General features: G+C 39.0%; 1 pseudogene across 1 annotated transcript; it reads left to right on the top strand.

The window, feature by feature from the left end:
- The first annotated feature begins 59 nt into the window (after positions 1 to 59).
- Positions 60 to 13,711, top strand: LOC145479956 (uncharacterized; annotated as a pseudogene). Its single transcript, XR_014048489.1, has 6 exons — positions 60 to 322; positions 481 to 562; positions 4,767 to 4,931; positions 6,191 to 8,893; positions 9,488 to 9,533; positions 10,194 to 13,711. The product of XR_014048489.1 is annotated as an uncharacterized LOC145479956 (transcript).
- Positions 13,712 to 13,722: the final 11 nt, after the last annotated feature.

Below are 13,722 nucleotides of genomic sequence, written 5' to 3'. Positions count from 1 at the left end.
TCGGTAATTGTTCGGTAATGAAGGCCGTTGATTGGTGTTATATCACGTGCTTATTTTGTCCAATGAACAGCGGAGACCAGGTCGTGGCGGAAAAATCAAATACCTCAGAAAATCCGTTGGTATTTCATTTTATCGTTAACATTTCGCGCGTTCGATCTAATGACATTCCTCCGTTGTTTTAGTTCGGTATTGAAAAATTCAACACTTTGCGCGTGGTATTCGCAATCATGAATGATCTTATTGGTAAGATCGTGGTTATCAAAAGGAATGGGGGCGATGGCCCGCAATTTCCTTTGAGAACAAACGAATGCTTATTTGGAAGGTAAGAAACCTCAGTATATAAGAAAAAGCCTGCATATTAAGCTTAAGCTTAACCATTCCTTGTAAAGTTTATACCCGTAGTCGTTGCATGTAAAAGGGAAAACGCATTGTTTTAAAACTTTAACCTCACAAGTTGTTGAATCATTTCCCTTGCCACAGAAAACCCGAGTGTGACATAAGAATACAACTTCCCAACGTTTCATTGGAACACGCCGTCGTAAAAGTTGATAACGACAAAAAGGTGAGCTTTTAAATATAAAGGCTTATATAATGGGAAGGGCTTTCTGTAGCTCAAATCGATTGAATATTGTTTCTGCTTATTTTCCATACAAACAATTTTGACGGCGAGCAATGCTTTACAGGTCCCCCTCATAATTATTAGAGACTTTCGTAGGTTTTTGCAATCAAAATGACTGAAACGTTCCACTTTATATATCGATGAAGACTGATTAGTACTTTCAATAATCAGGATCGATCGGGATGAAATCGGGCGCTTGTCAAGTAAATGCAACACATAAAGTAAAGCTTAAGGTTACACAATACCTTCGCAGGTGCCCCTCAGAAAAAAAAATTGTACCAGCGTTGTTTTTCAGGAAACTACCACAAACTATATATCAGTAGAAAGGTTATAAACTGTAGAATTCGGAAAAAATATCTACTGCTTTGGTCGTGCCTTTAATTTGTTGAGAAGAAAGAAGCTGGAAAACGGAAAACGACGGACTGTTATTCGGCCGAATTGATCGGGTATCAAACGCAAGCAGTCAGCAGTTAACTGCACAGTGTTAATCAGGAAGCATCAATCTCTCAAAGGGTGTCAGGGTTTTCCTGTATTCTTATTGGTTATCTTTTTATAGACCCGTAAAGTTATACATCAAATAATTTGTCAACCCTGTTGCATGACACAATGCAGGAGTCAATGTAATTGAAACAACCTGTTCCCAGACTCCTGTTCCCTGTTTCCTGTTACAAGTTTTAGTAACATCCCGTTACAAGTTTACCTTATTTGCTGGGTGAAGGTTTCTTAGCAACAAAAAAAGGATCGAAAACCACCAATCACGGCCAACTAGTATGACCTTTTGAACTGCACGTGAAACAAACACCAGTGAGCATCACTTGTGATTGGCTCCTTTTCTTGCTCTCAGACATGCTGTCTAGTCATGTCTGATCCTGTCTGCTTGATTCAATAAAAATTATTGCTTTTTCCGTAATATATCGTTCATATCATCGCTTTGCTTTTTTTGTTTGTTTGTTTGTTTTGTTTTGTTTTTTGTTTTTTATTAATGCAATTTTATTTACAGGACAAACACTTGCACTACTTGCAGTACTAACATTATACTTACATTTACACTTACACTGTACCTGCTACTTACACTACTTATACTTACACTATTTATACATGCACTAGTTACAATACATATAAACTACAGTACAATCACACTAATTAAATTATGGTTGGCTTACTTACAATGCTCTTTTTATTATAAATAAATGGCTTAAACAAAAGTAAAAAAAGAACAATAATTATTTCAGTATTTGAAAACGGTAAAATTGAAGATTTGTCCTGGAAGAAAAAGCCAGTGTGTTGTTTAGTGACTAATCCATGTTGCGGTTTGGCAGTTACCCTTTGCGGTTTCATCTCGTATCTGATCGGTAGTGAAACAATAAACAAAAGGGCAGATCAAGGGCAAGTAAAAAGGGCAGATCCTTAAAAGATATACTCGTTTGAGCAAAACTTTTAAAGCAGCTATTACATGGGGATAGGAGTTGTGTAGGCCTGTCACCTGCAATGTTATCACTGGAGAGTGCATCAAAATCTTTGAAAGACACAAACTCGCATGCTCCAACTTGAAAGTACTTCTGAGCTTTGCAAGAAATGCCTTTGGCTGACTTGGCAGAGTCCTTCTTCCCTTTTCTTCCTACGCACAGTTATTTCTTTCATTTTGTCTTTAAATTTGTTCCATTTTGACCTTCGAAAGCCATGTTGGCCTTTGACCTTGGTAAATACACCAACATGCATTCTGGTCTAAATTGGCAATGATTGGCCACACATTTTTTTGTTTGTTTGTTTGTTTGTTGTGGCAGCGATAGGCCATGACCATTTTTTTTTTTCTTTTCTTGTGGCAACGATAGGCTATGGACAATTTTGCTTTTAATTTCATTTACAATAACTTTTTCATTTTTCTAAATTAGTTTAAATTTATTTCGCCGCAAATTTTGGTTTCCTTTGAAATTACTTTCATTTTCAAAATCATTTTTTTATTTTGTTTCTTGACATCTTTTCTTTTGATTTAAATCAGTTTCTTGATTACGACAATTATCAGTTGAGTAAGGCATGAGGGAAGTTTGGTTACGAAGTTTTGGCCTTAAAATTATGGTGTTGTCAAGGGCAACTTTCCTCGTTTCCGTTGGTAACAATATCAACAGCCGTTGGTCGCCTGTCATGTCGCCTACAATTTCGTGCACTTTGCTGCCAATGATGTCAAAGGTCGACAAGTTGCCAATGGATACAGAGCCAGTTGCTCGTGACAACAACGCGATTTTTAAGTGAAAAGTTGGTGACCAAACCTTCGTCCTGCCTTACTCAACTGATAATCGTAGTATATACTTTTGATTTTAGTTTGAGATATTTTTGTGATAAAAAAAAGCAAAATGGCAGTAAAAGAAGCATAAAAAATACAACCAAAAAAGTAAATAGCACAACCATAAATTTACACTTGAAACTTGTTAAGACAGTGGGTTTTTGTTATGGCAGTCCTAGGCCACCACAGTAGTGCTCACATTAGATCCCAATGTAACTAAATACACTGTATGATCCTTTATCATTTAACTCTGCTCCCAGACAAATGCATCTTATAAATCAAAGTTTCAGGAAAAATTCAGTAAAGTTAAAGGAGTTCAGTCACTGTTTGCGCATATTGAAAAGTTTAACCTCAATTTTACAAATTCATTGTTTGTAATCTGTGTCAATCTTCTCCAGCCATGGCCATCCTTGTTCCTTGTGATTTATCATTATCTCTATGGCGTTTTTCTATCGTATTAATCTGTTATTTTCAGGTTTCCTACCATTTAAAGGTAATTTTGTATGTGGCCAAAATAACTCAAAATACCATGACTGAGCTCCTTTAAAGTGCTACTATGATTAAATTTTTACCCCTTGATTTTTTAGGTGTATCACATAGAATTCCTCAAAAGAATAAAAATGTCTTTTACTGATTGCAAATATCTGGATTAGTTTCAGAGATATCTAAGTTTGAAAAATGTGTAAAATATGCAAATGAAATGACTGATGATGTCATACACTCAATGCAGTATTATATATCAAGTATATAAATAGAGACAGCTTGGTTGATTTGCAGCAGAGAATATTGAAACTTGGTGGGCTAATAGTTCTACAGGCAACACAGCTACAGCCATAACAAATTCTGTTCCCGTGGCAACTCACTCTTTTCCAGTCGCTGCCCGTTTGATTTCAATGTTTTAGTGATTTTCAGCTCAAAAAGCTTTAAACAGTGCCACAAACCTGACCTAAAATATATGTATTTATATGCTGGCTGGATCATACAGATGAGGTACCATTGGCAAATATCAAAATGGAATGCTAAAGGTGGCCAGAAAAGTTTAGTATCTTGCCATGGTAAGAAAACTGTTAAGCTCATATCGTGGAGCACATTTAGAAGAATCTAATGCAAAGAATCAAACATTTCTGATACAAATTGGCTGAGATATCTTTCTTCATCATATTTGATTGAAATTTGGTTGAGTTTATTATATCATCACTTGGCTACTTTCAATATTTAAAAACTTGAATATCTCTGGATTGAAAAGAGATATTCGAAAATAGTAAACAGCATTTTTCTTCTCGAACAGACTACTTGTCTATGTTATAAAATGGCTTAGATGGGAAAGATGCCATTTTCGTCATAATACCAGATTAATTAAAGGGACGCTGTCACGATATATATATATTTGCTTAAAACTGTCATAAATTCACAAAATGGTCCCTAAATTTATGTAACAAGAACTTAATTAGCTCTAACTAAATGATTAAAAGCAATTTCGTGAAGAAAATCCACACTGCAGCAACATTTTTGCAAAATTTCAACAATTTTCAGGCCAAACTTGAACCTTTGAAAAACTGACATCCTGACACTTTTTCAAAAATCCATATCACAATCCGTTTCCATCCTTGCCATTGTTAGCCATCCTCACTTCCTAATGGGTTGCTGGTTCTAATCATTTGTTGAATATTGCTCTACAGAATAAAACCATTATTGTTCGGTTTCCAAAAATCGATATATGTTTTTGAGATTCCAAAATCATGCTAAAAATGGTGACAGTGTCCCTTTAATAATACAATTCTTGTTTTCAGGGGACTCAATATCAACACTGAACAGTTTGCAGTGTGGCTGTTGCTGATCATGCTTCAATTTTTTCCTTCCTGACAGATTAAGCTTATCAATCTGAGTTCCTGTAACCAAACTCTTGTGAACGGAAAACCAATAAGCCAAGTGGAAGTCCAGCATCTAGATGTTTTTACAATAAGTGATCGATCATTCAGATTTGAATTTTCCTCTCCAGTTCAGAAGCAAGCTAAAGAAAAGTTACCCAAGGTAGGCCATAGCCAATTTTTCTTTAGTTTTAACCACATTTGTCGCAAGTGGAGGTTACGTGCCCAGGGAAAACAAACTCAACACTTGCCCTTTAACTCCTGAGCCCCACCGTGTAAGATCAAGAACGAGATTGCTTTTAAAGAATGTAGAAATTATTCATTTTGATCAATTCTTGTGGGAGTTATCTTTTCTCAAGTAAGCCCTGGCATTCCTCAGCAGGTGGCAGATTTAATCAGCCAGTGTCAGGTTACAATACAGTTCTAGGGTACAAAATATTTTTTAATAATCTTTGGTCTTTAAGGTCATTCCCTAGTATTGCATTGCACATCCCTCCTGCACATAATTTTACGTGTGATTAGCGCGCACATTAAAAAATGGCGGCTTTTTCTTCACGGCTGGACCTCGCCATAGAGGTAAATCATCATTTTCTCACAAATGAGCATGGTGACCTATCATTTTTTTTTTTCTGTTGTTTTGAATTGAGTAATAAATTTCTCTGTGTAAAATAAATATGGACAAATTCTCAGTGTAGAACAAAACAAAATCATCAGAAACGTGAATTTAGCAAACAATCGTGACTACAATCGTGGTGCTCTTATATCGATTTATTGGGTATAAACAAGGTGCTGTTGCTCCTAAACAAACATGGGGACCCCTCATTTTTATTTCAAAATTTAAGTTCCTATAATATAAACAATCAATAGGCAAAGTTTCACAAAAATCTCAGTGCAGGTTCTATTTCAGTGGAATGACCTTAACCTTTCCAGAAATATATACTTTGCCGTGGTTTGGAATTAAATCTTAGCTGTGAAAAAGGTTTGAAAAAATGGTGTGCTTTCATGTGTACCCCCCACCTTAACTAGAAAAAATAGTGAAACCACATGCTGAACAATTACATGCTCACAATTGATCATTTTTTAAGTTTCTGATCAAAGAAAAACAAATCCTCTTTTTCCAACATGGTTAATTATTGCAATCAGGAGCTCTGCTTTTAGGGTTGGCTAAATCTGCAAATTGACAGTAATGAGAAAATTTAGGAATCGAATCATGGAGACAATTCTAATTAAAAGGCCCCTCAACCTCAATAGGAGGTTTTGGTTGCTGTTGGTTTTTGTGGGTTCACTACTCATAAAAACGCCGTTTACACCCCTGAATTCTCATTGATAAATAAACATACCAGACTAGTCTAAAAAGACACAACAGATAACACTTAGAAATAGGATAATTAGCAATGAAGTTCATCTGCTCCTTAATTTCAGACTCGACACCGCCGTTCCAGCAGCACAGGAAACACACCACGAGAGAACAAAACCTCCAAAATGCCCACACCTAAAGGCAGCCCAAGAACTCCACCTACAGGAGGGAGTTTAAAAGAAAACATCCACAGGCTTCGCAGACACTCTATGCCTTTACAAGAAGAGGAAGAGGCTTTAGCATCCCCAGGGGCTGATAAAACACCGTTTTCTATTATTGCTGTAAATTGTGAAGCGCAAGAGAAAAATGGCAAAAGTGCAGAACTTGTCAGGGAAAAAAGAAAGTCTCTAGCAGGAGACCGCAAGCCCAAAAGGAGTTCTAAACGAGTCTCGTTTGGACCAGTTCTGAGCCCTGAACAATTTGACAAAGAATTGCCCCCAGCTACGCCAGTAAGACGTGGAGCTACACCAAGGAGAGCATCCAATGCTAGTAACCATTCCCTCATCCAGCTGTGTTCGTCTTCCAAGAAACGAAGATCAGTTACTGCTTCGCCACAGACGGAATCTATAACAGAAGAAGATGATAGCCCAGATTCCGCTAAGAATGAAACGCCAAAAACACAAGCGCAATGTTCCTCAAAACTGGAGTCATTAGAGCGAGGTCAAGGCAGCCATGAGGTTAATATCCATGAATTAAGTTCTCAACAGTATGGTAGTCCTAAAGGGCATGGACAATCCTTCCCACAGGTTGATAAAATGATTCTGGAGTTTACTGAAAAGGAAGACGTAATCCCGAAGAGTCCCACACCAGAAAAATGCACAAGCTCCTCAAATAAAGTGGAAAGAGAGATAACTGAATCTGTTGCAATGGAAGCCATCCTTAAAGACACGCCTGAAGTCCTTAAACAATTTCCATCAAACCAAGCTACCCCAAAGAGTGCGACACCCAAACATAGTAGACGATCCTCATCCAGATTGGCGGAAAAGAATTGTGTGTCCGCTAAGAAAGATAGTGTTTCTCAGGACTATACCACACCTAAGGAATGTGGACAATCGTCATCATCCCTGGAGGAGGAAAATGATGGAGATACTGGACCAAATCAAGCTGCCCTGGAAACAGACACGCCCCAGACGAGCAGACGATCGTCAATGAGGCTGGCAGGAAATAGTCCCAGTTTGCTTGAGTTCCGATCAGTTGATGAAGTACAGTCAAAAGTAACACCTCATTCTAAGACTGCTAGTCTGAGCCATACTGTCGAGCAAAACATGGATGAGACAATCTTAGATAGTGATGACTATACTTCTGATGAGGAAGATGTAGACAGAGAAATGGCAATTGGGAAAGACAAGCCAACCAGATTAGCAACTCCCCTCTGTAAAGAAATTCAAGAAGGAGTGAAATTGCAGAAGATTAAGAAAAAGATGGTTACCCCTTAAAGAAGAGAGATCGCAAACGGAATCAGACTTAGACAAACAAAGAGGACCATGGCAACACTTCTTAGAAAAGATGTTGAAGAGGGAATCAAGCTTCAGGAGACAAAGGAGAGAATGGCTACTCCCCTGAAGAAAGATATCTCAGAGGGGATCAGACTCCAAGGAACCAAAAAGAGGTTGGCCACACCCTTACAAAAAGAGATAATTGATGGAACAAAACTTCGACAAACAAAAAGGAAGATGGCCACACCTCTTAGAAAAGATATTGAAGAAGGAATCAAGCTTCAGGAGACAAAGAAAAAAATGGCTACTCCCTTGAAGAAAGAGATCTCAGAAGGGATCAGACTCCGAGAAACAAAAAAGAGGTTAGCCACACCCTTAAAGAGAGAAATTAATGACGGAACCAGCCTTCTACAGACAAAAAGGAAGATGGCCACACCCCTTAAAAAGGAAATAACAGAAGGAATCACTCTGCGAGGGATAAAAAAGAAATTAAAAACTCCGATCAGAAAGGAAATAGAGAATGGCGTTACTTTAAGGGTCACCAAAAAGAAACTGTCAACTGCAATACAAGAAGCCATTCAGGCCAAGCCAAAGTTGCGAAAGACCAAGAAAAGCATGAATTCGTTGCTTCAGAATGAAATCAAGCGGCGCCCAAAACTTAGAAAGACGAAGCAAACCATGCCATTGGAGGTACAAATTGAGATTATCAAAGGAAAACAGTTGAGGCCAACCAAAAAGAGTCTACCGACTCCACTGAAGAAAGAAATCAGAAGTGCAGTAACCTTGAGGCAAACCAAGAGACGCCTACCGACTCCACTGAAGGAGGAGATTAAACGAGGGGTACAGCTGCAGAAAGCAAAGAAGAGCCTACCGACCCCATTGAGGAGGCAGCTTGAAGAAGCAGTATCACTGAAGCAGACAGGACGGTCTTTAAAGAGGAAGAGCACTGAATCTAGCACAAACGATAATGAGCCAAAGAGGCTGAAACCTTCCCCTTCTATAGCAGTGAATGAAACAGATGAAGAATTAGACGTGGCTCCTGTAAGACGAGCGCTGAAGACTCCTCTCAGAAAGGCTATTGCCGCGGGTACCAGACTACGTACAACACGTCATCGCATGGCAACCCCCCTTCGAAAACAGATCCACTCAAAGCACATGCTGAGAGCTGTTCGCGGAAAATCGACTGTGATTACAGTTCCACAGAAAACCGTGACAAGAAAACCCACCTATGCAGAAATTGTCAAAAGACATAAAAAAACGGTGGCTGAAGAAAGGAGAGTATCTCGAGGATCTTCGTGTAAGCTCAGAAATATGGCGAAAGGATATTCGAAGGTAGGTTTTCATCCGTACGAGTAACAGTTCTAGACGAAGCAACGACGTCAAAAGTACCTTCAACAAAAGGCAAAACATACTGTATACCATAGTATTGTACAAACCCAAAGAAAACTAACTAAACGAACAAATACTGATCTACAGCAACAAAAAAATACTTTTATTTAATGCAAACAAAAATGCTGTTCTTGTGGTATCATACTTATCGCTATAAATCGACTTAGAGAACTAAAAGTACAGGTTTCAGCTTTCAGGAGTGACGACTTCATTACTTTCGGAATTCTTGTGAAAAGTAAACGGACTGGAAATTTTAATGAACACAAGGTCGGAACAAAACACCGAAAGTTTCTGCCATTTTCTTCAATGAAGTCAAGACACAAATGGAAAATACAAAATTCCCTAAAAGACGAAAAACTACATTGTCTTTTGAACGTTATAATACATGCTAGAGGCCTTTTTAACCTGCAGTGAGTTTTCCTTAGAAATGTGCAATAGTTTGAGATACAACTATACAAAAGCCATAAAAAGAACTAAACTTTAGTTAGCTTCTTTTTTGTACATGTCGAGGTGACATTGATTAATTTGATTTTGTAGGTCATTCCATCTGCCAAGATTACTGAAACGGCCGTTAAAAATCCAGGTATGGATTGGACAATGTAACCTTTAATTACATGTAACTAAGTTATTGCTTTCTCGTGAATATCGAATATCTCGTGAATATCGCGGCATTAACCCTTATGGTGAAAGGGCTTTTTCCGTGGCGGCACCAAGGCTCTGGAATAAACTACCCCTCCAGACCAGACTTTCATCATCAGAGGTAGTTTTTAAGGCTAATCTTAAGATTTATCTTTTTAAGCGTGCATTTGATTTGTAGTTTTTACTTTTTATTTGTAGCCTAATTGTATTATATAGCGTATTTAATTCTTAGGATTTTAACTTTTAGGATTTAGGATTTTAGGTTTTTAAAGAATTAGGATTTTAATTTTAAAGTATTGTAAAGCGCCATGGACAATTAGTGGAAAATGGCGCTATATAAATGTATATTTATTTAATATAACGATCTTCTAATTTGACCGCCATGTAAATGATTGAGAATATTGAATGGCATCTCTGTCTTGGTGCTGCTGATGTGCACGCAAAAAGTGGCTTCGATCTTTTAACGAAAATCCCCAATTTTAAAAAATCAATCCTTTGCAAAGATTACCATAAGTTGCGAGTGTTTTCTGTTTAATACAACCTCCTTACGTCTCAACGTAGTTGACGAGGAATATTTTCCACTATCCTACTTACATTTTCACAGAAATTGCAAGAGTACAAGTTAATGGTGTTCAACTCAAGGATAGACGAAATAGCACAAGCCTTGCTAGAAAGAGCACTCCTCAAACGAAAAGCAACAAGTTAACCGACAGCGGAGGAATGCCTTCTCTCCCTGTTACTGGTGAAAAGGCTAAAAAGAACTGCTGGATGTCTAGCCTTGCACGAGCTACGAACGGAGTGAAAACGCGTGCCATGTCTGTTGAGAACTTGGAAGGGTTATCACAAATGTTTACGACGCCACCTGCAGTTCAGATGACTAGCAACAGTTTTTCCGGGGAAAAACATTCAGGCAACTGGTTATCTAGTCTAGCGAAAGCAACTATTGGTCCACGCAAACGTGGTATGCCTGTTGAAAACCTCCAAGGAGTTCCTGAAATGTTCGCAACACCGCCATCGGCCAATGCAGGGAGTGATTGTTACAGAAGAACCTCAATGAGGTCTATGCCGTCCACAAATGAGGAAGCCATGGTGGAAATTAGGGAAGTTGCATCTCTTGACACACTGCAAGTTAAGGCTGAGGCAGTAAGCCCTGATAAATCCGAGCTACACATGACAGAATCCTTGGCACCTACAAAAACGCCTTCTTTGAGAAGTTCTGAAAAAGATACTACCCATATTGGAATATTATCACCCATCAAGAGTTCCTGCACACCTTCTTTGAGATCAGGAAGAAAGCAAACTTCTAAGTATGCAGTCACTCCGAGAGCAATGATTGAGATTAGAGAAGTATTGAAACCAAATAAGACGCCATCTCTTCGTAATTCAGCCGAAGATACCGTCACAGTCCAGGTTGTAACTCCAGTTCAACCCTCTCGCGCTCCATCTCTTCGATCCGCCAAGACTCAGCCATGTATCCAGAATAGTGAATGCTCTGACCTTGAACTGGCGATTGTGCAGCCTATAGCACCAAGTAGGACTCCATCCATGCGTTTTTCAGTTGAAACAAAAGTAGTTTTACGAAAAAGCACTGGAAGCCCAACTGAAGACCGAAAAAGTCCAGGTCTGCGAGGACTAACGCGATTAATGAAGTCTCCAAAAGAAAGCAACTCCGCAGAAAGTGTGGAAGATTTTTTCGTTCCAAACATGTTTGCATCGCCCAAACCACAACCCAAACGCTACTCGCGCAAAAGTGAAGGTTTGCAAGGAGTTGCGAGACTGCTAAGAACACCAGATGCCGAGAATGAATCAACTGGAGAGAGCCCCAAACTTGACGGTATAAAGTCGATGATGCAGCTAGAGAAGAGCCTAGCCAGTCCTCATTTTGTTGGACTTAAAACGCTCATGAAAACACCTAAAATTTGCCAAAGGCATGTGGATCCTGAAGAATACTTTAGTACAGAAATTTTCGCTTCACCAGTGCAAGATTCTTCCCAAGATACAGCCCAGTCGGCAGCACGAGAAAGAACGGATAAGAAGCGCTCTGTACCAGTCATTAAGCCAACTTCTTCAAAGACCGAAGCAACGACAGCTGAGCGATCAGGAAACATTGTTTTCGAAACTTTACCGAGAACAACACGATCGAAGCGCAAGGCTCCCGAGGATTCAGTTGAACCAGTGTCTAAAAGAGTTCGCCGCACACGTGCCACAGTCAAACAGCAAAATGAAGGTAAAACTGAGGCTCGCTCCAATTCAAAAGCAGGCCAAAAGAACACAGCTGCGAAAAGTCAAAAGAAAACAGCAGCAGTCATACAGGACACGCCAAAGCCATTTGTGTTCAAACGGACCAAACTGGATCCTATCGCTGAAGTTCAATCTCCCTTGCCATCATTTGATGATGCTACTGAGATCACTACCTCGTCTTCGTTGATTGAAGAAGCTGAGAAGGCCTCAAGTGAAGAAAGAAAAAATGGAAATGCGTCTAAGACCAGAAAGCAATCAAACGCACCCATAAGAAGTTCTCGACGCGGAAACCGTTGTAAAACCCCAGCAGAGACACCTGTGGAAGAGAAAGTAGCAGAAAAGTATTTGGAAACGAGGAGCAAGAAAAATGAAAGTGTTATTGAAGACAGTACTAATACTGGTGACTCACAGAAAGCTCCTGTAAAGACACCAGAACCGAAACGTGAAAGAAAAAGAGCAACACGTAACACTAAAGCCAATGGAAATTCGCTCAATACCATGGCACCGCCAATTAAGACAAGAAGGACCCGAAACCAAAGAGCTGAAATTGCTGATTTAGAAGCGGAAGTGGTAAATTGTAACTTTATTGAAGAAACTGGGAATAATCCAGCAACAAGGCGGACTCGACGTGCAGCTAAGACCAACAATGAACGCGCTCAAGTTTTAGGGAAGACCAAGCCTACTCGAAGCACTGGCCGTGAAGAAACCCTCGATGAAGCTGCAGATCTTTTGCCAGAAAATAGATCCACTCGTACAAGTAGGAAGCAAGCAAACAAAAATAACGTTGTTGAAAATGATAACTTAGCCCGAAGTACTGGACGAAAAAACAGTGGAAAAGAGGAAGTCAAAGAGCTGAAGAAAGAAGTAACAACAAATAAGATGAAACATCCACCCGGAGCAAGGTCAGCTAGACGGACAAGAGGCAATTCCGCGCACAAAGCCGACTCTGAGGGAGATGACGCTTCTTTGGAAGAGAAAAAAGAAGTCCGACCGGACAATTGTTCGAAGAAACCTTCAGCAAAGCGTGAACTCAAAAGAAGCACAACAAACGAGTCCAGAGAAACAATGTCAACAAGAAGCAGAAAAACGGCTGAAGATCAAGTCGAGTTTACCGAACAGTCTATGCACTCTAAGGTCGGAACCAAAAGAAGTCATCAAGTGAATGCTGGAACACCTCCGCCAGAGCCAAAAAAAACCCGCGCAAGTGTTCGAGCTCAAAGTGGTCCTAACACGCGTATCACTAGATCACATTCACAGAAGTAGTGTGGACATTACACAACATGACATTACGTTGATTATTATGTTTCCGTTAGTGATGATATAGAGCCTTTTACGGCAGTGTTTTTAAATCTAATGTAAATGTTTGATTACAGTTGGAAAGAACACTTAGCAGTACATTTGCATTTTATTTCTAGAATCTCCAGTCAGTGATGAATAAGCCAAACGTCTCGGTACACTGTAGACTTCAAGTCAGTATACTTATCTAGCAATCTTATGACATATAACAGTAAATCATCTCACTTTTCTTAAAGATAAACATATTTACCTTTTTATAATGTGAATTGTAAAACCTACCTAATTTTCGAACAAACTGTAAAAGATGTCTTATCTTTAGTTATTTTAGAGGACAATATATTTCATATAATCTCTCAAATTTAGCATCAAGACTATACGAGCTACGTCAGCATTTTTTGTTTTTTAACTTTGAGATCACATTTGATTTTGACGATTGTTGGCAATCGTAGCGAGGAGATGTAAATGGCGTCGTTCTAGCGCGACTTTCCTCAATAAGTCGAGAAAACCAACCTATGGTGTACATATAAGGCTCTTAGAAAAGTGAAGAGCGTTTTGTTTTGCTTATTAAATACATTTAGTCAAAAAGCCATTATTCT

The sequence above is a fragment of the Orbicella franksi genome, chromosome 2 (genome assembly GCF_964199315.1).
Source record: "Orbicella franksi chromosome 2, jaOrbFran1.1, whole genome shotgun sequence".
NCBI lineage: Eukaryota > Metazoa > Cnidaria > Anthozoa > Scleractinia > Merulinidae > Orbicella > Orbicella franksi.
The sequence above is the reverse complement of the archived record's forward strand: the minus strand, read 5'-3'. Positions and strand labels throughout refer to the sequence as shown.